Consider the following 23104-nt stretch of genomic DNA (forward strand, 5'->3'; position numbering starts at 1 on the left):
TGTTGAGTACGAGTTAGTTTTGCATGCTAGTGGTTATGCTAGTTAGGTAGATGTGTAGGACTACCTGTGATGTTATATGATTATTGCATGCTCGGTAGTTATGATATATGTTGATATGATGGGTAGGATGGGTTGACGTTGTACAGCTCTGTGCAGTAGCCAACAATCCCTGGAGTATTCCAGATATAAGCTGAGGGTCTGGTAAGCATTCCAGACTCACACTGAGGACTCGGGAGCATTCTAGATACGAGCTGAGGGCCCGATGGCATTCCATACTCGTACTTAGGGCTCGATGGTATTCCAGAGATGAGTGGAGGGCCCGGTAGGCATTCCAGACTCGTACTAAGGGCCTAGGGGTAATCCAGCTTATAAAGTTGTGGACCCATTGCATGTAGTTTCAGTTTGTTATGATATGTTTATGTGGACTGTATGTGTATCGGTATTTTGGGGGAACTCACTAAGCTCTCGGGCTTACAATTTCAGTTTATTGTTTTAGGTACATCAGGGGATCATGGCAAGGCGAAGGCATGATCGCACAACTCCTCATGTTTTGTCTATGTTTCTGGGAAAACTCTGATATTATACATTTTGAAAACAAAGTTGTAATGATTTTTAATCGTTTGAAATGTTTTTAAAAGTTTAAATTGTTTGAATTTTTTGGTGTTACAAGTTGGTATTAGAGCCTTGGTTTGAGTGAATTAGAGGAACATGCGTGTAACTCCAATCTCAAATCAAGGAAAGGATTTTCAAAATGATTTTTCAAAAGGTTTTCAAAATAAGTAAAGGAGGATTCAGGGTGTCTGATCAGCCGGAGCCAGTAAGTAGACCCCAAAATACCATACGAGTTATTTGATTATGAGATATGTTGGAACAGCATGTTAGTACTAGGCTAGGGATCTTCAGGAATTGCATGATAGAATTGTCTGATTACACTATTCCTGCTAGCCTAGGGTTTCCATTATATGAAATTGACATTATTACTGTAGTTTCTTAGTGTATACATCACGGTTATACATAACCAAGATCTTATAGCCTGAGAATGTTTGATTTGGCCTTATGTTTTGTTCTTGTTTGATTAGGAGCTTAGGGTAGGATTGGATATTCGAAAGTCTACAGGGTCCAGTGTTATGTATGGCTAGCATACACTAGTGCTACAGGGTTGGTGGAAGTTTCATGAATAGGTGGGTTGTGTGAGGCCGCGAGGCCAGTTAGGAGGTATTTAGCATTCCTCTAGGAGTGAGGAATAAGCGTTCGCCATGTTGTGTATGCAGTTAGGGCCTTGTGGTGATGCTTGAGACAAATATGGGTAGGTGTGGAAGGTAGTATGGGCCCGTACTACTGAAAGCACAGGACCCATACGCGTGTCAAGTAAGTCACAATCCCTAGGATTAGTTGGGAGCTAGCTCCCAGTTATTCATATGGATTATCTGATATCTTGAGGTATGTTTTAGAGTGGTGATGACGAGACGCTTCGTGGTTAGATCCAGTTCGGGATCAGGATCAGGGGACAGAGGCCAGGAAGGGCCAACAGCACCTGAGCCAGTGGTGCAGATGGGTACAGAGGAGTTGGATGCCAGGATCCGAGAGATCCTACATGATGAGGTTGCTGCTGCGTTACGGGCACAATTATCGGAGATGTTTGGGTCGATTAAGATTGCCATGGTGGAGTACTTTGATTAGCGTTATGCAGCCCTTGCATAGACAACCGCCACAGCAGCTGCATCAGCTGTATCAGCGGCATGGGGAGGAGTTGGTAGGGGTTTCCAATACAGGGACTTCGATAATACGAAGCCCCCTACTTTTTATGGGACGCAGGATCCCATCAAGGCTATGAGATGGATTTCAGAAGTGGAGAGGTGTTTCTTCACCTGCTCGTGTCCTGCTGACCAGAAAGTCAGGTGTTCTCTAAACCTGCTTAGGTCTGGGGCCAAGGACTGGTGGAGAATTGTGACTGGATTGTACACTGATGATCAGAGAGCTGCTGTTACTTGGGAGCAGTTCAGGGACATGTTCTGCGCCCATTACATTTTGCAGGTTGAGCGGGAACATTTGGCACAGGAGTTTCTGAGTTTGAGACAGGATGGGGAGTCGGTGACGGAGATTACCCATATGTTCACTGAGAGGGCGATGTTTTTCCCGGAGTTTGCTTTAGAGCATGCTCAGATAACCCAATATCTGAGCATGCTCAAGATGGATATCCGTCAGTTTGTGTCTACCCAGCGATGTGATACTCTTCTATAGTTGCAGGAGGCCGCCAGACGGCGTGAGTTGGAGATTGAGCTGCAGTTAAGAGAGCAGCGGCGGACCCCGGCACAGTCTCAGCCGGCGCCGAAGCGGTCTAAGACCGCTGATACTAGGACTGGGAGTCAGCAGAGCCGCACTTGTGGGAAGTGTGGCAAGGGTCATTCTGGTATGTGTTGAACGGGTAGTGGGTGCCACAGATGTGTCAGGGAGGGACATTTCACGAAGGATTGTCTCCAGGCCGTCCCAGTTCAGGGTATGAGGTTATATTACCACTGCGATCAGGTTGGCCACATGAGGGCCAACTACCCACTACTTGCAGCCAAGACGGCACAGGCTCCTGCGCCGACTACGTTGAGGATTACCGATGGGAGGCAGGGTAGAGCAGAGCCTCTGAAGGCTCAGGGACACGCATTTTAGCTTACGGACGACGAGGCCAAGGCAGCACCAGATGTGGTTGCTTGTATGTTTCTATCCTTTATCTCGTTTACTATATCTGTTGTATGCTTATCTGTTGTACCTGTGATTAGGTACGTTTTTAGTGAACTCTTTGCCTGCTTTGGTCTTATTTGACTCGGGGGCGAGTCGGTCCTTCGAATCTCAATCATTTAGTAGGGAGTTCAATGTGCCAGTAGGCGAGTTAGAGTGTCCGTTACGAGTGTCTATCGCCAACGAACACAGGGTTTATGCTTCTTCGGTTTATCGAGGGTGTGATTTGGAGATCTTCGGGGTATCCTTTCCGATAGATTTGATTTTGATCCCCATGGGGGAGGTGTGCGTGATTGTAGGCATGGATTAGCTTAGTCGGTTCGGTGCTTTGATTGATTGCGAGGGCCAGCGAGTGGTAGTTCGAACCCCAAGTGGGGGATAACAGATTTTATATGGTGAGGGCACCAGAGTGGGATCAGGGTTTGTTCAGCTGCCAGGGATCGGCAGTACATTCAGCACGGGTGTGCGGATTATCTAGCGTATGTGGTAGATACGTGGGTGAGAGATCAGACATCAGTTTCACAGGTCCCGGCAGTTAGAGAGTGTGCTGATGTATTCCCAGAGGATTACCCGGAGTACCTCCGGAGAGGCAGGTCGAGTTCAGGATCGACCTGGTACTAGGTGTGGCCCCTATCGCTAAGGCGTCGTACGAATTGGCACCACCAGAGATGCAGGAGATGTCGTCGCAGCTACAGGAACTGATGGGCAAGCAGTTCATTCAACCTAGCAGTTCTCCATGGGTAGCATCGATTCTTTTTGTCCGGAAGAAGGACGGTTCACACCGGATGTGCATTGACTATCGGGAGTTGAACAAATTAACGGTGAAGAACCATTACCCACTCCCGAGGATAGATGATCTCTTCGATCAATTGCTGGGCGCATCTTGGTTTTCCAAGATAGATTTGAGGTTTGGGTATCATCAGGTCAGGGTCAGAGAGGAGGACGTGGAAAAGACCATGTTCCAAACTCATTATGGACATTACGAGTTCGTGGTGATGCCTTTTGGGCTCACCAACGCTCCAGCGGTGTTCATGGACCTGATGAATCAGGTCTGTAGACCGATGCTTGATCGCTCGGTCATAGTGTTTATAGATGATATCTTGGTGTATTCCAAGACCCAGGAGCAGCATGAGGAACATCTGCGAGAGTTGTTGGGAGTTCTAAGACGAGAACGGTTGTACGCCAAGTTCTCAAAGTGTGAGTTTTGGCTACGAGAGGTCCAGTTCTTCGGACATCTCGTTAACCAAGATGGGATTTTGGTCGATCCGGCCAAAATTGAGGTGGTTATGCAGTGGGAGGTTCAAAAATCTCCTTCAGACATCAGGAGCTTTTTGGGATTGGTAGGGTACTACCGGAGGTTCATACAAGACTTCTCCAAGACTGCGGTACCCCTCACTCGTCTAACGAGGAAGGGGGTGGATTTCCGGTGGGGCCCTGAGCAGCAGAGGGTGTTTGAGAGCCTCTGGCAGCGGTTGCGCGAGGCCCCAGTCTTGACAGTCCCGGAGGGAGTTGAGAATTTTGTGGTGTTCAGTGATGCATCCATCACAGGGTTAGGGGCGGTCCTCATGTAGAGTGGACGAGTGATAGCTTATGCGTCGCGGCAATTGAAGCTGCATGAGACAAGATACCCTACGCATGACTTGGAGCTAGGGGCGGTGGTGTTCGCCCTCAAGATATGGATACATTACCTTTACGGGGTCCGTTGAACCATATACATGGACCATAAGAGCTTGAGGCATATCATTGATCAACCAAACCTAAACATGAGGCAGCGCAGGTGGCTGGATGTAGTCAAGGGCTACGACTGCAAGATCCTTTACCACCCTGGTAAAGCGAATGTGATTACGGATGCTCTGAGCCGTAAGTTAGCTGGGTCTTCCACCCCAGTGGTATGTATGAGGATAGTAGTAGACTCTCCACTTGTGAGTTTGATCAGAGATGCCCAGATTGAGGGCATGCGACCGGAGAATTGGAAACTGGGGAGGATCTAGGGTGAGAATACCCGGGTTGAGCAGGATAGTCGGGGATTATTGACCCGATGCGGTCGGGTTTGGGTTCCGATGTCTGGCGGGGCTAGGCAGATGATTATGGAGGAGGGTCGTAAGTCTCATTTCTCTATTCACCCAGGGGCCACCAAGATGTACCGGGATTTGAGTTTGGGCTATTGGTGGTCGTGCATGAAGCGAGAAATCTCTTGGTATGTCAAGAGGTGCTTGGCCTGTAGGATGGTCAAGGTTGAGCATCTGAGGCCGCATGGCAAGCTGCAGCCCCTGGAGGTCCCAATGTGGAAATGGGAACAGGTCACGATGGATTTTATTACCAAGTTGCTGAGGACGGTGAAGGGGTTTGATGCTATATGGGTCATCATGGATCGATTGACCAAGAGTGCCCATTTCTTGGCCATTAGGGAGAGCTCATCGGCCGAGAAATTGGCCAATCTATACGTTCGCAAGATTGTGTCTCGCCATGGGGTTCCCGTTTCCATTGTCTCTGATCGGGATGTCAGGTTTATCTCCCGCTTCTGGCAGAAGTTTAACGAGGAGTTGGGCACGCGGTTGCACTTCAGCACAGCATTCCATCCGCAGACTGATGGTCAGAGCGAGCGGACCATTCACACCCTCAAGGATATGTTGAGGGCGTGTGTCATTGATTTCGGTGGGAGCGGGGATTCCCACCTACCGCTTGCAGAGTTCGCCTACAACAACAGCTATCATTCCAGCATTGGCGCCCCACCATTCGAGCTATTGTACAGGGGGAGATGTCGCACCCCGGTTTGTTTGGGTGAGGTGGGTCACAGGGTGATGGGTCGGGTGGAGGTGGTCTTGCAGACTACCGAGAAGATTCAGTAGACTAGGCAATGGCTGCAGACCACTCAGAGTCGGCTGAAGAGTTACGCCGACCGGCGCCGATCCAAGTTAGAGTTTCAGGTCGGTGACATGGTACTCGTATCCGCTTCAGGAAGAAGGGAAAATTGGGTCCTCGCTATATTGGGCCGTTCAGGGTCATCGCCAGGATTGGTAAAGTGGCGCACCGGCTGGAACTACCCGATGAGCTCAGCCAAATTCACAACACCTTTAACGTTTCGCAATTGTGAAAGTGCATTATGGACCCGGAGGCAGTGGTGCCACTGGATGACATTTAGGTTGATGAGCGCCTGAATTATGTTGAGAGGCCGATTGCCGTCTTGGAAAAGAAAGTGAAAATCCTGCGCAAAAAGGAGGTCCCGTTGGTGAAGATACAATGGGAACATTGGAGGGGATCCGAGTGGAGATGGAAGTCGGAGGCTGAGATGCGGGAGCATTACCCGGAGTTGTTCGCTACAGCAGATTTCAAGGACAAAGTCTAAGTCAACTGGGGGAGAATTGTAACATCCCAACCATCAGGTATCATTAATTTTCCATTTAGATTTCATGTTTAAGGTCTACTCGATGAATTGACGCAATGAATCGTCGAGTAGCAGCGGGCCAAGACATGTCAATAAATGAATGACTCGTCAAGTCGGCATGGGGGACTCGATGAGTAGGATTTTGGTAGTGGAAACCCTAAGTTTCAGTGTTTTTTCACCCTATATATTGGACCATTAGCACCTCCCACTGTCCCCTATCACCCCTTGAGAGCCAGAAACCCTAATTTCCGTGAGTGAGAGCTTGGAGAGTGTTTTGGAGCTTTGAGAAGTGACTTTTGTGAAGGAAACTTGTAGATCAAGAGGCTAGCATCAAGGATTTTGTGTAGATCCAGAGTCTACTTCAGATTGGGGCACGTCTTGAAGGGAATAAGTTGTTACCTTAAACTCTTTTCTTATAGAATCATTCATATGTGAATACTAGGGATTCATTTAGTTATTCATAAAGGGATTTTGGTATGGGAGCTAGATCTGAAGTTAAAACTTCAGATCTGAACCTCTTTTGGGTCCATTAGAAGCTTAGATTGGTCATTTAGAGCCTTTAGGGCCTTACATGCGTGTAAAGTTTGCAACTTTATGTGAGAAACATGCCTTAGAAGCTTGGATTTGTAATCTGGAACCCTTGCATGGCTTAAAAAGTGTCTGCATGGATAAAGGTCTGCAAGGACTCGACGAGTTGCATAGCCAACTTGGCGAGTCATATGAAGATGCTCATGAACTAGTCGAGTTGATGAACAAACTCGAAAAGTCCGTTGAAGATTGCCTTGAACTCGACGAGTCGTTTGAAGTCTCGGCGAGTTGGCTAGGGTTTCTCATAACTCTTGGATACGTATGAACTCGTCGAGTTAAAAGGGAACTCGACAAGCCAATCATGAATTTCACGACTTCTCAAGTTCAGGAAGGACTTGACGAGTCGGTGAACTACACTCGACGAGTCGAGTCAACATGGACTGTTGAATTTGACTGTGGACTTTGACTTTGACCAAGAGTTGACCAGTTGACTTCTGAGGGTATTCTGGTAATTTGGAGATTTATGAAAAAGGGTTTTATGGTAACTATAGGTGGTGGAGTTTGTGTTGGTGATCCGGGAGTTGAGCTTTCTAGTTTCAGACGACAATTGCGAGGTGATCTATCCTCACTATAATAAGGGGTCTAAGGTACCAAGGCCGGCCCATTGGATGTGTTATCCTAGCAGTGGTTATGTTGAGTACGAGTTAGTTTTGCATGCTAGTGGTTATGCTAGTTAGGTAGATCTGTAGGACTACCTATGATGTTATATGATTATTGCATGCTCGGTAGTTATGATATATGTTGATATGATGGGTAGGATGGGTTGAGGTTGTACTGCTCCGTGTAGTAGCCAAGAAACCCTCGAGTATTCCAGATATGAGCTGAGGGCCCGGTAGGCATTCCAGACTCACACTGAGGACTCGGGAGCATTCTAGGTATGAGATGAGGGCCCGATGGTATACCAGACTCGTACTGAGAGCTCGATGGTATTCCAGATATGAGTTGAGAGCCCTGTAGGCATTCCAGACTCGTACTGGAGGGTACAAGGGTAATCCAACTTGTAATGTTGTGGACCCAGTGCATGCAGTTTCAGTTTGTTATGATATGTTTATGTGGACTGTATGTATATCGGTATTTTGGGGAAACTCACAAAGCTCTCGTGCTTACAATTTCAGTTTATTGTTTCAGGTACATCAAGGGATCGTGGCAAGGCGAAGGCGTGATCGTACAGCTCCTCCTGTTTTGTCTATGTTTCTGGGAAAACTCTGATATTGTACATTTTGAAAACAAAGTTGTAATGATTTTTAATGGTTTGAAATGTTTTTAAAAGTTTAAATTGGTTTGAATTGTTGGGTGTTACAAGTTTGCTCCTAGCCTTAAGAGCCTAAGACATAGAACTTCTCTACAATCAAAAGTTTTTAGTTAGTTTTATTGTAACAATAGTTGTGGAAGCATTATCTGAAGGATGAATGTAAAGAGGATAATTAAAATTAATCGAAACATTCTTTCCACTTCCTTTAGGATTAGATCAGTAGGCCCAACGATAACAACAAATTAACCACACATGAATGCCAAATAGCCAATGGAAGCAAGTAAGCACACAATAAAAATAGACAACTATGACAACCTCAAGTCCAGACGAGCACCACCGTATGTTGGGGTCTAGTACAAGTTGTCACAGAGTCGAAGCAAAACAATAACAAGAATACACACAAATCAATCAAATAAGATGAATAAAATAATTGGTGTACTAAATACAACCAGGATCTCCCACAACTAATCTATAATGAGGAAAGAATGGAAAAAGAAATCCTCATAGAGGTCGAATAGTTACTTTTGAAGTGACGTGAATGCTCACCTCCCTTATGGTTCATTCCCTATCAAAGTTATTTTAGGCTCGAGATTCTTTCACACGAGGAGTTATTTCAAATTCAAATTATGTTCCCCAACAGAGTTAAAGAAGCCCTAGATTGAGATTAAGTGAGTAGATGAGAACCATGGAAGTTACGATAGCTTCACGAGGAAGACGCCAACCAGATACAGATCCTTCAGGATCTACACGATTCTCCAACAATACTGCAAGAAAAAACACACAACTCATAGTAAATGGAATATTAAAGAAGATCAGGCTAATATAAAGAATCTGAAGAAAAAAAACCCTAGGTTTGACTCGATTTGTGTCAAACCTACAAGGTTACAGAGATGAAATAAAAGACGAAAAAGAGAACGACGAACACAAATCTTGTAAGAGAAATTCACAGATCGTCTTCGAACACCAAATGGAGCCATTTATGGCTCTGATACTGTAAAGTCCCTAATTTGCATGTGTATCAATCAGATCCATTTGATGGTGCGGAATCCCAATCAAACGGATGATGTCAGATCAAATAAAAGAGAAGGAGAAGAAGAATAATATGAATCTGTGTATGAATTGATTAGAATTAAAGTTCCAGATACAAAAGATTCACACACACAAAATGCTCTCTAGTTTCTCTTTGGCCGTAAACTCTCTTCTGTTCATCAATCTCTACTCCTCACCCTAACACCTCTATTTATACTTGGAATATGGGCCTGATAACACATGGACCGTAGTTAAATGGCCAATGCCTTTTTGTGTTCTTCTACACTCTCAAAATCTTCCTCAGTGTAGTTTTCAATTTTCTTGTCAACCACCTGACCCCCAACTGTAGTGGTGATTCTCACTGGATCTTTTATGACACATTTCCAAATCTTGAAGTCTTTCATCTTTATGTATTTCTCAATTCTATATTTCCACTCAGGGAAACCATCAGCGGACATAAGCCTTGGAATGCGCGTGATGGTGCCCATTACAACATCGAGTTCTTGATATTGGTTGTCATTTTGTGATTCCATTTTATTTAAGTTTATTTTCAGAAAACGTTTGCTGCTTAAAAATAATTAACTTCCGAAAATTAGTTTACTGTCGAGCCAAAATTGATTTACTGTCGAAAAATAATTGTGGCCGTAAACTCCTTGTTTACGGTCGTTAACTCAGTAAAGTTTCAAAAAAAATTCGGTAATTAAAATATGGTCTTCAATATTCACTGTCGAAAAAAAAAACTTTGTTTATTTTAATTAATAATTTTAGGTAATTAAACTTAATTGGTTTTGTCTTTAGTAATTAAGATTAGCACCCTTATACCAAAACTCGATTCACTATTAAGGAATTCCGATTGCGGTGGAAGAATTTGAAGAGCCTGCGGCCGTGAACTCGGTGTTTTACGGCCGTAAGCTTGGACCGAAAACTCTTAAATTTTAGATTTCGACTGAAACAAAAAACCCTTTTTCGCTGTGAAGTACGATTAGCACAAATACGCAACTGTAAAATGCCTTTGACGCTGGTCTTGCTCTGATACCAATTGTAAAGTCCCTAATTTGCCTGTGTATCAATCAGATCCGTTTGATGGTGCAGAATTCCAATCAAACGGATGATGTCAGATCAAATAGAAGAGAAGGAGAAGAAGAATAATATGAATCCGTGTATGAATTGATTAGAATTAAAGTTCCAGATACAAAAGATTCACACACACAAAATGCTCTCTAGTTTCTCTCTGGCTGTAAACTCTCTTCTTTTCATCAATCTCTACTCCTCACCCTAACACCTCTATTTATACTTGGAATATGGGCCGGATAACACATGGGCCGTAAATGAGTTTACGGCCGTAAGGTGTTTACGGCCGTAAACTCAGTCGTAAACTAGACCATAAATTCATAAATATTACAGAAAAATACAACTACCTAGAAAAGTAAAGTATAAACCATATTTTGACCCAACAATCTCCCCCTTGGTTTATAGCTTTCTTTTCTTAATGACCCAACAAGCTCCCCCTAGAAAGTAGCTGCCTTTCTTGATAATCTTCATTGGGAACTTGGCTTCAGCATTAATCTTCAAATTCTTCACGACTTCAAGATGAACTTGATGAATCTTCAATGAATGACTTCATCTTGAGCAGTCGGGCTTTTCTTCAGAATTTGGCATTGAACGCACGTTGGGTGAGGAGGCTTGATGTACTGATTCTTGAAAGATAACGCTTTCAGCTTGAGAAGCTTCAGAGAGAACATCAGAGAGAACAAATCTTCTGGATCACTTCAGCAGGTACAAAGATAGCAGCAGACTGATTGAGGAGGCTTCAATGCAATCTGTCACATAATCTTCAATTGCAGCTTCACCTTGCTTTTGGGGTTGAAGGATTGAATGTTGAAAGAATAATCTTCATTTCTTGCTCCTTCGAATGCGAATTCTTCGATGCTCACAGACGAGGCTTTGGCTCAGAAATCTTCAACACAAACTCCATAAGTCTTATCTATACCTGAAATCACTATTCAAGACATAAACAAAACTAAAAGAAAACTTAGCACACAAATTAAAATAGAAACAAAAATATTTTTGGATTTTTGATTTTTCTGAACAAGAAATAAAACAGAAATAACACTATTTTTGGATTTTTTTTAATTTTTCTGATTTTTCTTTGATTTTTTAATTATTTTTTTTTTATTGTTTTATTTTCATTATTTTTAATTTTTAATTCTCCCCTAATATTTAAATTAGACGAAACTATGACAAATTTAACAAAAATAAAAATGATATCTAACATTAAGAGTGATTTGGGATCAAAGTTTTTAGACAGCTTTTATCCACTTGTCGGTACCTTTCATATTCACATCTTTGTCTGGTCGATCGTCGGTATTGTGGTCCACTTAAACACGAAAAATTATGACAGATTTAGGACATACTATTTGTTACAAGACAGGGTGAACTTAAAATCCTAAAATTTATATCTGATCCTAATTCCTTAGATACTATATCTTAAGGTCCATTCATCTGACGACGACCAGGGATATTGTTGTCCACCTAAATTGAGCAGCGAGATCTACAGAAAATATGTATGTGTTCAATGTTAAGTGTACTAGAACGTGTTTCCCGCTTCCTGATATGCCCCAGCCATCAAGAACTTCCAGAGTACTCGTTACACCGGGTGAGCAGACAACCATTTAGAGAGAGGATAGATTCAAAATTCTATAACTTATTACTTCAGAGGGGTTGAGAAGAAGAAGGTTGCATATGTTGTGTACCAGGTCGGATTAGAAGTCACGCAAAGGAGACAGCATATGGCTAACAGATAAGAAGTATTTCACATATATATAGCCTGCAGAGAAATAGAGTTGCGTATGTTGTGTAACAGGTCGGATTAGAAGTCGCGCAAAGGAGACAACATATGACTAACAGACGGAAAGAAAGAAAATGATATTCTACAGACCTAATTTATCGGAATTTACCAGTCGCCCCATCCAACCGGAATTAAGGACAAAATCCGCACATCGAGGAAAAGTTAAGCCACGGTTCCAAGTACAGGTTCAATTAATGTGACGAGTAGATTCTCATGTATATCTCCCTGCTCAACCTATCTGAGCGTCGTGACATCAGGTTAAACGGGTCTAACTAGGTCAAAGTTTGTCAAGTCCTTAAATTCATTAGGCTCAACTTTCCTAGTCAAGTCCATTTAAAATCTTTCGTGCCTACCAGCACATCGAGTACAGAGCGTAGATGATTCAACTTAGGTACGTTACGCCGATTCAGGTTGCCTGTTATCTCTTGTTAATTTCATTTCCCATCACAATACCTACAACCGAAACTGTCAACAATAATTTTTCAATTTTCTGAACAGAAATGACCCTATTTTTTTATTTTTATTTTCTGATTTTTTTTGTTGTTTTTGGATTATTATATTTCTCCCCCTAAATTTGTGCATGGGTGAGAACACGAAATAAAATAAATAATAAAAGAAATTAAAAAATGTGCAAATTTAAACTATCCTAAAACAAGAAATCAAAATGAAAATAAATAGAAATTAAAAAAATAAAATAAATTAAGAAAAGAAAAATAAAAAACTTGATCCTCAAAACGTATCATTTTCATAAATCCCACAAGCACAACGAAGCGAGCTTTGTTAAATGGATTTGTGAACAAATCTGCCACATTATTATCAGTGTGGACCTGTTCTAGCCGGATTAAAGATCGTTCATAACAGTCTCTGATAAAGTGAATTTTAATGTCGATGTGCTTGGTTTTAGAGTGTTGGACTGGGTTTTTAGCAATTTGAATTGCCGCTTCATTATCACAATAGATAGGGGTTTCAAAGTAATTCAAACCATAGTCCAACAGCTGATGTTGGATCCATATAACTTGAGAGCAGCACGCTGATGCAGCAACGTATTCCGCCTCTGCTGTGGAAGTCGAGACAGTGTGTTGCTTCTTGCATTGCCATGAAACTAGCCTGTCACCTAGATACTGACATCCTCCTGAGGTAGATTTCCCTTCAAGCTCACAACCTCCATAATTACTGTCAGTAAAAGCATAAAGATCAAATTCAAAATTCTTCGGATACCAAAGACCCAATTTAGGGCTTCCTTTGATATACCGAAAAATTCTTTTGACAGCAATAAGATGAGAAAGTTTAGGATTAGCCTGATAGCGTGCGCATTGACAAACTGCAAACATAATGTCAGGTCGACTTGCAGTAAGATACATCAGCGATCCGATCATCGATCGATAAAGAGTTTGATCTACGGACTCGCCTTCAGGATCTGGAGTCAGAAGAGGTCGTTCAGCCATCGGTGTTGACGCAGGTTTAGCATCATGAAACGTGAACTTCTCAAGAATATCCTCCACATACTTGGCTTGATGTAGTAGGATTCCGGTTGAATTCTGTTTAACCTAAAGTCCCAAAAGCATGGTCATTTATCCCAAAGAACTCATTTCGAATCATTTCTTCAATACACCTTCGAACTCCTTGCAAAGTTGTTGACTGGTTGACCCAAAGATGATGTCGTCGACGTATATTTGTACGAGTATCTGGTCCTTGTCGACGTGCTTTATGAACAAGGTTTGATCGATAGTGCCGAGAGAGTAACCATGTTCGAGCAAATGCTTTGTTAGGGTCGCATACCATGCTCTAGGAGCTTGATGCAGCCCATATAACGCCTTGTCCAGCTTGTAGACATGATTAGGATACTTCGAGTCAACAAACCCTGGGGGTTGATCAACGTAGATTTCTTCCTTCATCTTGCCATACAAGAAGGCAGTCTTGACATCCATTTGAAAGACGGTAAAGTTAATATAAGAAGCATACGCTAGGAAGTTACGAATAGCCTCCAGGCGAGCTACTGGAGCATAAACTTTAGTGTAGTCAAGACCCTCGACTTGTCGAAACCCACGAACTACCAATCAAGCTTTGTTTCGCACAATAACCCCTGAATCATCCTGCTTGTTGCGATAGACCCATCGTGTGTCAAGAGACTTCTTGCCCTTCGGTAACTCAACTAACTTCCAAACACCAAGTTTTTCAAATTGGTGCAATTCCTCATGCATTGCATCCACCCAGCTAGGTTCGTTTAGAGCCATTTCTACATTCTTGGGCTCAATTTGAGAAATAAAGCAAGAGTACAGACATGTATTCACGTCTCCACTCTGACTTCTAGTTTTAACACCATCATCTAGCTGGTCAATGACGTTTTTGATCGTATGATCGCATTGAACCCTTGAAGGTATTTCTTGGCTGATGTCATTGAGAGAAACAGGAAGAGTGTGAATGTTGATACCTCCTTCATTTGCTGGTTGAGCAGCACCAGATGATTCTGAGACATACTCATCTGCAATAAGATCAGGAAAGAGTAATTCCATAAAGGTTGAAGAGACAGCGGAAGCATCATTTGGAATGAACTCTTTCTCTGTAGATATGTGAGGTGTCGTTTCAGCATTAGAAGAATCAGTATGGACTGATTGAGGACTATCATGTTCCAAGAACGGCCTCCCCTGAGGAGTAGCAGAGGACTCTCCTGAAGATGTTGCAGAAGACTCCCCCTCAGGTGCAGCAGAAGGCTCCCCCTCAGATGTAGCAGGAGATCCTCCCTTATGTGAACCAGAGGACTCTCCCTCAAGTGAAGCTTTAGATTTCCCTTTCGATGAAGTAGAGGATTAAGGTACAGGTTTGTACAAAACTTCTTCGTCTCATCTTCAGAGATACTCTTCCAGTGCGAATCAGTTCTAGATATATCACTTGAATACATGTTTAAGGATTTGAAAAGTGACGTGTAATCAAACAACCAATCCGGACCCACTCTGGCATCTGTCTCATTTTCTTCCAACCAACGCACGCCATAAGATTCCACAATCTGTTTGGTTTTCTTATTGTAGACTCTATAGGCAGTGCGAGCAGCATACCCTACAAAATAACAGTCATCGGTCTTGGCATTAAACTTCGGGTTGGCATCTAAGTGAAGGAGGGTGCAAGGACAGCCAAATACACGGAAATGACTGACTGATGACTTGTGTCGATAGTAGATTTCATACGGAGTTTTCATCTGAGCTTTGTTGATAAGCACTCGATTCTGAACATAACAAGTAGTGTTTATCGCCTCAGCCCAGAAGAAAACTGGCAGCTTTGAATCACACAGCATTGTTCTTGCAGCGTCTTTTAGTGTTCTGTTCCATCTTTCAGCAACACCATTTTGCTGAGGTGTATGAGCCGAACTAAATTGATGCAAAATACCCTTTTCCGCGCAGAAATAATCGAGAACATAATTCTTAAACTCTGTTCTGTTATCGGTACGAAGCGCCTTTACCCGATTGTTGGTCTGGTTCTCAACTAATACTATGAAATTCTTGATCATATCAGAAACGCCAGCTTTGTTGGATAGAAAGAAGACCCATGTAAATCAAGAGAAGTCATCAATCACAACCAGACAGTAAGAGATTTTGTTTATGCTTAGAACATTTACTGGACCAAACATATCCATATGAAGTAACTGAAGAACCTGGCTAATTGAATTGACCTGTTTTGGCAAGTGCAGCTTTCTATGATGCTTTCCTTGAGCACACGACACATATTTCTCAAACGTAATGAAGTCCTTGACGGGCAGCCCACGGACCATCTCATTCTTTGCAAGACGATTTAGGTTCTTGGCGTTAGCATGACCTAATCTTCGGTGCCACAGCATGGCAGTTTGCTCAAAGATCTTGGAGAAAAGACACGTAACTTGTTCTGGAAGATTGTTATTCATATCGATGATATAGGCGTTCCCATCCCTTTTTGATTTTACAAGAACCCATTCTTCTGGGATGACAAAGTCTGGCTTTAGAATCATGCATTCCTTGTCAGTGAAATGCATAGAATAGCCCTTGTCACAGATCTGAGAAACGCTTAACAGACTATATTTCAACTCGGGAGCAAAATTGAAGTTTTCGAAACTTAAAACTCCATTTGATATGGTTCCTCTTTGAGTGATTTTACCACCATCTCCACCCGCAAAAGAGACATATCCCCCATTAAATGATTGAATGTTATGCAGTTGGGTGATATCTCCCGTCATATGCCGGGAACAGCCGTTGTCGACGAACAAGGGTCTGACGACATTTCCCCGCAACTGTCCCTGCAAAATGTGCGGGTTTAATTAGATTTGGGCACCCATGTCATGACCTTCTTGGGTGATCCCGATGCCTTTTCAGATTTATCACATTTAAATTTTTCTGAGGACACAAATGATGTATTGGGAGCAGATTTGGGCAGCCATTTATAATTAGGTTTTCTAAATGTCCCAGTTGATTTAGTCATTGAGTGTTTGACAGTCTGCTCAAAGCATGTGTGACTTCTACCAGAGTTGGTTGAAGACCCACTGCTGCTTCGTGACGAGCTTGACCTTGGCTTGGCTGTGCTCGTTTTCGGCAGACTGCCTGGGACAGGGTTATTAAAAACCTTTTTATGTCTTTGAAAAACAGCCCGTTTTCTATTTCGTTCATCTGCCCAATCATCATTTCGAGAATGACTTCTAGAGGAGTTTCTATTTAAAGACCTTCCTCTGAACTCGTTCTCCCCTCTTGGAAGATTATAACTCACAAACATACGATTTAGACAATTTTTAGCAATATGACCACTAGTGCCACAATTAAAACAAATCTGCTTGTTATTTTTAGAACTTGTATTGCATTGATCAGATTTGTTTTCCCTATCTGCACCCTTGCTTTTCTCACAAGAACAAGCAACATTATTAGGTTGTGAGGCAAGTGAGGGTGCGTTAAATGGGGAGGGTTGTGAGACTAGTGGTGTTTCAACATCTTTATCACAAACATTAAAATTGTCAACCACAAAGTTCAAACCAGACTTTTTCAAAACATTCAAACTAGTGTCAGAAGTCATAAAAACACCATCACAAAAAACATTGTCTTTAGAAATATCAGAAAACGTATTGTCTTTATTAAAAACTAAAGCTTCAGGTTTAGACTCGATTTTATTTTCAGAAACACATCCTTCAACTTCGTGCTTTGACTGATTCAAGGATTGATCTGCAGGAGAAGTAGAAATGTTAATACTTTCAACATTAATAAATCCTCCCGAAATAAAACCGGAGGGCTTGCCATAAACCATAAAAGATTCATTGGCAATCTCTTCTTTGGATAAAGGCTTGGACACATATGAATGATTGAAGGGAGGGGGTACATGATTATACCCTAGACCTTTCGATTGATTCCTTTTAAACTGCATGCTTTGGTCTATCATATTTGCAACCACCTCACTTGAGAAATCATATTTTCTAACATCAAGTTTGGCGGTTTCAAACTTTCCTTTCAAAGATTCAACTTCAGCCACTAGCTCAGCATTTTGTTTGACTACATAATCATAGTTTTCACATTTGTTACTGTAGTCTTCCTGGAGTCTCCGAAAGTCCTTAATTTTCAATTCTAATTGCGCTTTGAGTGGTTTTTGTCCTTTTCGAAGTTGGTACCCTTCATATCTAAGGTCTTCTACGTCTCTTATTAATTTTTCATTAAGTTCACGAAGAATCCTAAGATTTTCTACTTCATTGCCTAATGTCTCAATTTTGTCATGTAAAGTTTTTTACATAATCGATACAAGCCTTAGAGCATGATGGGAGAATTACCTTGGACGAACTAGGTTCATGAGAAGAGGATACCATCAAAGCAAATTGTAGCTCCATCACACTGTCTTCAACTGCTACAATCCCTGCTGGAGCATCATCCCTTACCTGTGTCGGATGAGCATTTTATGGTCCAGATAACTTGAGAGCTTGTATTTGATCATCCCAGTCGAAAGATTGCGCAACCATAGCCTTTTCATTGTTTGCTTGACCACTGATTCGGTTGTTCCCAACTGCAACCATCATTCTGTCATTATTAGCCCTTCTATCGAGATGTGGGCAATCACGAGCAAAATGACCTGGCTCGTGGAAATTGAAGCACCGAAGCTTTCCCTTGTTGAATCCAACCTTCTTATCAGTGCTCATTCCCCAATACTGCCATGGCAATTTTCCATGTGATGTCCATTTCCTCAACGTCCTCCGGATGGATTTGATCAAGATCTGCAAATGACAATTAAGGTGGAAGCTCCCCAGCTACAAGTGCATTGTAGCAATTTACTAATCCTGCGGCAAAGACAAGGTTTTCATCACACTCCTTTCCGTTTGAAGAGGAAGCCACATTTGAAGACGATGTAGTCATGAATGATTGATTTTGTGCCTGGGGTGTGACTGGTGCAGTGGAAGATAAACCTGAAGAGGAATAGGAGAGAGAAGAAAGAGCATTGTTAGTTGAAATGCCAAGGTTGGAAGCTGAGTAGGAGTTCACATGATTGATCTCTCGCTGCTTGTCATCAATATCACATGCTTTGATGATAGCCATCACTTCAGCTAGAGAAAGGCGATTGGGATCCTTAGTCTTTTTAATGACAGCTACATTCATGTCCCAAGATTTTGGGAGGGCATTTAGTAGCTTCTTATTAATTTTTGACTTTGTATAGAAGATCCCTGCCACAGTCATCTCCGTGTTAAGAGTTGTAAATCGCTGCAGCTGAGCCTCAAGAGTCTCTCCAGGCACATAGTTGAACATGTTAAACCGTTGCCGTAGCATGTCTTGGCGACTCTCTCGCATGTCCTCATTTCCCTCATACACCTCAATCAGGGCTTCCCACAATGCTTTAGCAGAAGTATATTCTCTGAATCCTTGTGCGATGTCTGGTGAGAGAGCCATAGTTAAAATGGCCAATGCCTTTTCGTGTTCTTCTACACTCTCAAAATCTTCGTCAGTGTAGTTTTCAATTTTCTTGTCAACCACCTGCCCCCCAACTGTAGTGGTGATTCTGACTGGATCCTTTATGACACATTTCCAAATCTTGAAGTCTTTCATCTTTATGTATTTCTCAATTCTATATTTCCACTCAGGGAAACCATCAGCGGACATAAGCCTTGGAATGCGCGTGGTGGTGCCCATTACAACATCGAGTTCTTGATATTGGTTGTGATTTTGTGATTCCATTTTATTTAAGTTTATTTTCAGAAAACGTTTGTTGCTTAAAAATAATTAACTTCCGAAAATTAGTTTACTGTCGAGCAAAAATTGATTTACTGTCGAAAAATAATTGCGGCCGTAAACTCCTTGTTTACGGTCGTGGACTCAGTAAAGTTTCAAAAAAAATTCGGTAATTAAAATATGGTCTTCAATATTCACTGTCGAAAAAAAACTTTGTTTATTTTAATTAATAATTTTAGGTAATTAAACTTAATTGGTTGAGTCTTTAGTAATTTAAGATTAGCACCCTTATACCAAAACTCGATTCACTATTAAGGAATTCTGATTGCGGTGGAAGAACTTGAAGAGCTTGCGGCCGTGAACTCGGTGTTTACAACCGTAAGCTTGGACCGAATACTCTTAAATTTTAGATTTCGACTGAAACAAAAAACCCTTTTTCGTTGTGAAGTACAATTAGCACAAATACGCAACTGTAAAATGCCTTTGACGCTGGTCTTGCTCTGATACCAATTGTGAAGTCCCTAATTTGCCTGTGTATCAATCAGATCCGTTTGATGGTGCGGAATCTCAATCAAACGGATGATGTCAGATCAAATAGAAGAGAAGGAGAAGAAGAATAATATGAATCCGTGTATGAATTGATTAGAATTAAAGTTCCAGATACAAAAGATTCACACACACAAAATGCTCCCTAGTTTCTCTTTGGCTGTAAACTCTCTTTTGTTCATCAATCTCTACTCCTCACCCTAACACCTCTATTTATACTTGGAATATGGGCCGGATAACACATGGGCCGTAAATGAGTTTACTGCTGTAAGGTGTTTACGGCCGTTAACTCAGCCGTAAACTAGATCATAAATTCATAAATATTACAGAAAAATACAACTACCTAGAAAAGTAAAGTATAAACCATATTTTGACCCAACAGATACCATTTTACGAAAATATGAACTCAATGATTTCCCAACAAGATCAATTTATTCACTATAAACCAGATCATTTTACAATAACAAATACAAAGTAAAACTCACTACATATAACACTCAATCACTCATATTTACATAAAGATCTACAAGATACAAAGTAAACCCTAAACTGCTGTAGAAACCCTAACTGTGACTTATTGAGAGAGACGGGAGAAAATATATGTAGACGAATTGAGTTACATATGACAAATGAGCTCCAAAATGATTTAAATATCTTGGTCACAAGAATAACCCACATCCATGGATCGGGTTTGTATCGACAAACCTACGTTCCTTTAAACCTAAAAACAAAGAATATACAACCAACCCACAACTATGCAATAACTTACACAATAACCCCTAAATACAAACTTTTTAAACCTAAAAACAACGAATATACAACTAACCCACAACTTTGCAATAACTTACACAATAACCCCTAAATACAAACTTTTTAAGAAAACAAATCTGAATGATAAGTTTGAATAAGTCGATACTAATTTCAAATTACGTTTTGTAAAGAATTTTAGCATGACTATTTGTGTCTTCATGTAAGATTGTGAAATGACATGTGTGTCCCTCCAAAGTCTATAGAAAAAGACGTTAAAGAGACCAAACATGCTCTTAAAAACATTTTCCCATATTCATAAATATAAACAAAAGAATATGGTTCTTGTTTCATATCCATATAAATGTGAATCTTTCCAATCTAACACAAAAGTTGATATGTTGGAAAGAATCAAATTAATGTTTGTTCTCTTAAGTAATTGGATTTCTCAGTAATTCTTAAGTTTTACGCTTGAAATTTATATTTTGACAGTAGTTAAAAATCATAAGAGATCTATCAATGAAAAGTTATAATATGATATTTATGCTTTTTATAAGTCTCGTTTAATATAGAACCCAAAACAAAAGGCAATATTTTTCAAAGACTTCCAAATTTACATTGGAGATGATTCAAATTCATGATCATTAGGTTATACTAAGAAGTTTTAGTTGATTGTGCAAAACCAGTCATACAAAACAACCTACTTTTTTATCTTAAATCTTAATAAGAAAGGGTTTTAGATATAAATGTAAAGACCTTGAAAGAATTTTAAATATCATAATGTATAAATGAGAAATAAAAAAAACATTTATAAGTTTAAATTTTGTTTTGTGTAATAATAAAACATTCCTATCTATATTAAAAATCTTTGATCCACCACTGAGCCAAAGCATCCAATATGATACATACGTACATAAGCACACCAAAAGAAGGATGTGCCGATTTTATGCTATGAAATCGAGTAAAAAGCTTGTGGTAGTGGTATGTTCTTTCCTATAACCTATAGCTTTTTATACGTGTGGAATATAAATATTCTAATACAACTATTCTAGTCTATTTTTGTCTTGTTTCAATTTGTACTTTTTATAAAATAAAAATAAAATGATTGGCATATAACAGTTTGGTTTGTTTTTAACTAAAACCGAACCATAATTATTATAAGTGGTTAATATATTTTGGTAGTCATTAGGTATTGGTTAATATTGATTTTTATTAACGATTTTTTTCGGTTATTAGTTATGATTAATGATTAATATTGATTAATCTATATTGTAAAAAATGAAAAAAAAAAAAAAAAAAAAAAAGTGAATGGTTCAGTGTTTATAACCTTCTTAATAGGATAAAAGATTAGGTATCTCAATTAATTTCAAATAATTGCATTTTAATTTTTTAATTCCAAATATAATTACATACCATGTATTTAACATTATATTATATTAAAAACATTTATTAATATTATTGGTTTGGTTCGGTTTTGGATGAAAACCATAACTGAATCATATGTATTTGGTTAATCAAAATAGAAACCACACCATATTTTTAGTAAGGGTTTGGTTAAAATGTTTAGGTTATTTCGATTAATTTGGATTTGCTTCTGATTTTCGATTAATATGTTTGCCGCTAACATAGGGTTTCTACTTGATAAGGTTATATTGTACTATATGGTAGGGGGTGAACATGGTATGATTATTGACCAAAACTAGACCACAAACCGCAAATGCGGTTATTATATTTTCATGCATTGAGCGATTAATTTTGCAATGCGGTTATACGGTTTTATGCGGCTCGGTTTTTTGCAGTTATAATTCAATTTTTAACCGCATGTATTTGGCGGGAGTTTTCTATGCGATTTTTCCATGCGGTGTTTAATCGACTCAGTCCAACTTAACATATAAAGCCGATGATTCAAATTGTTTTACTAAAAAACAACTTAAACTAAATTTAACGTACAGTTTAAACCAAAAAAAATAAAAAATAAACTTAAATAAAAAATGACAAATAAGGCTTTCACCTAAAAATATTTCAAAGCTTAGACCAAAAACTCATCGGCCCACAAAAAGAGGCCACCAAGCAATTATTAAAGTTCGCCTCTAACACCCTTTAATAGAAGAGAGACTCATCTATTTTCTTTTTACAAGCTGATGCTGGACAAATTACATATCAAACAATGAAGCAAATGACACTTTTATTTCTGTATAATATAATATTTTGTAGAGGAGAGACTTCTTTTGCGGTTTGTTAGTGGATATTTTCAAATAAACAATACGAATACCTAACATAACAATCATGTTTCCATAAAAATAAAAGTTAAACTATGAAAACTTTTGAGATCGCTATAGGACAGACCGGATATATATATATATATATATATATATATATATATATATATATATATATATATATATATATATATAGAGAGAGAGAGAGAGAGAGAGAGAGAGAGGTTCAAAAAAGAACCCAAAAAGGTTAGGAACCCTAAGAATTATTTTTAAATGTTTTCATTAAGAGCATTTTAAATAATCCAACATTGATATTATTTTTCAAAATTGTTGTAGAAAAAAATAGAATTATGTCTTTAAAAAATCAATTTTTTTTTAAATTGCAAATTTCATTAAAAAAAACATATCGTGTATAAGAAATATTCACAGTTTAATAAACATAATAATTCATTAATACTCAGTTTAATATTTTCATATATACTTTCATTCATATTTTAACACAAAAATTATATAAATATACAACTTAATACGGTCTATTTTTAGTTTAATACATAAAATTCACAATATAACTTAAACAATTCATTATACACTAATTCACATATTCAAAAA

This window comes from Lactuca serriola, chromosome 8 (genome assembly GCF_051521515.1).
Source record: "Lactuca serriola cultivar US96UC23 chromosome 8, Lser_US96UC23_V15, whole genome shotgun sequence".
Classification (NCBI taxonomy): Eukaryota; Viridiplantae; Streptophyta; class Magnoliopsida; order Asterales; family Asteraceae; genus Lactuca; species Lactuca serriola.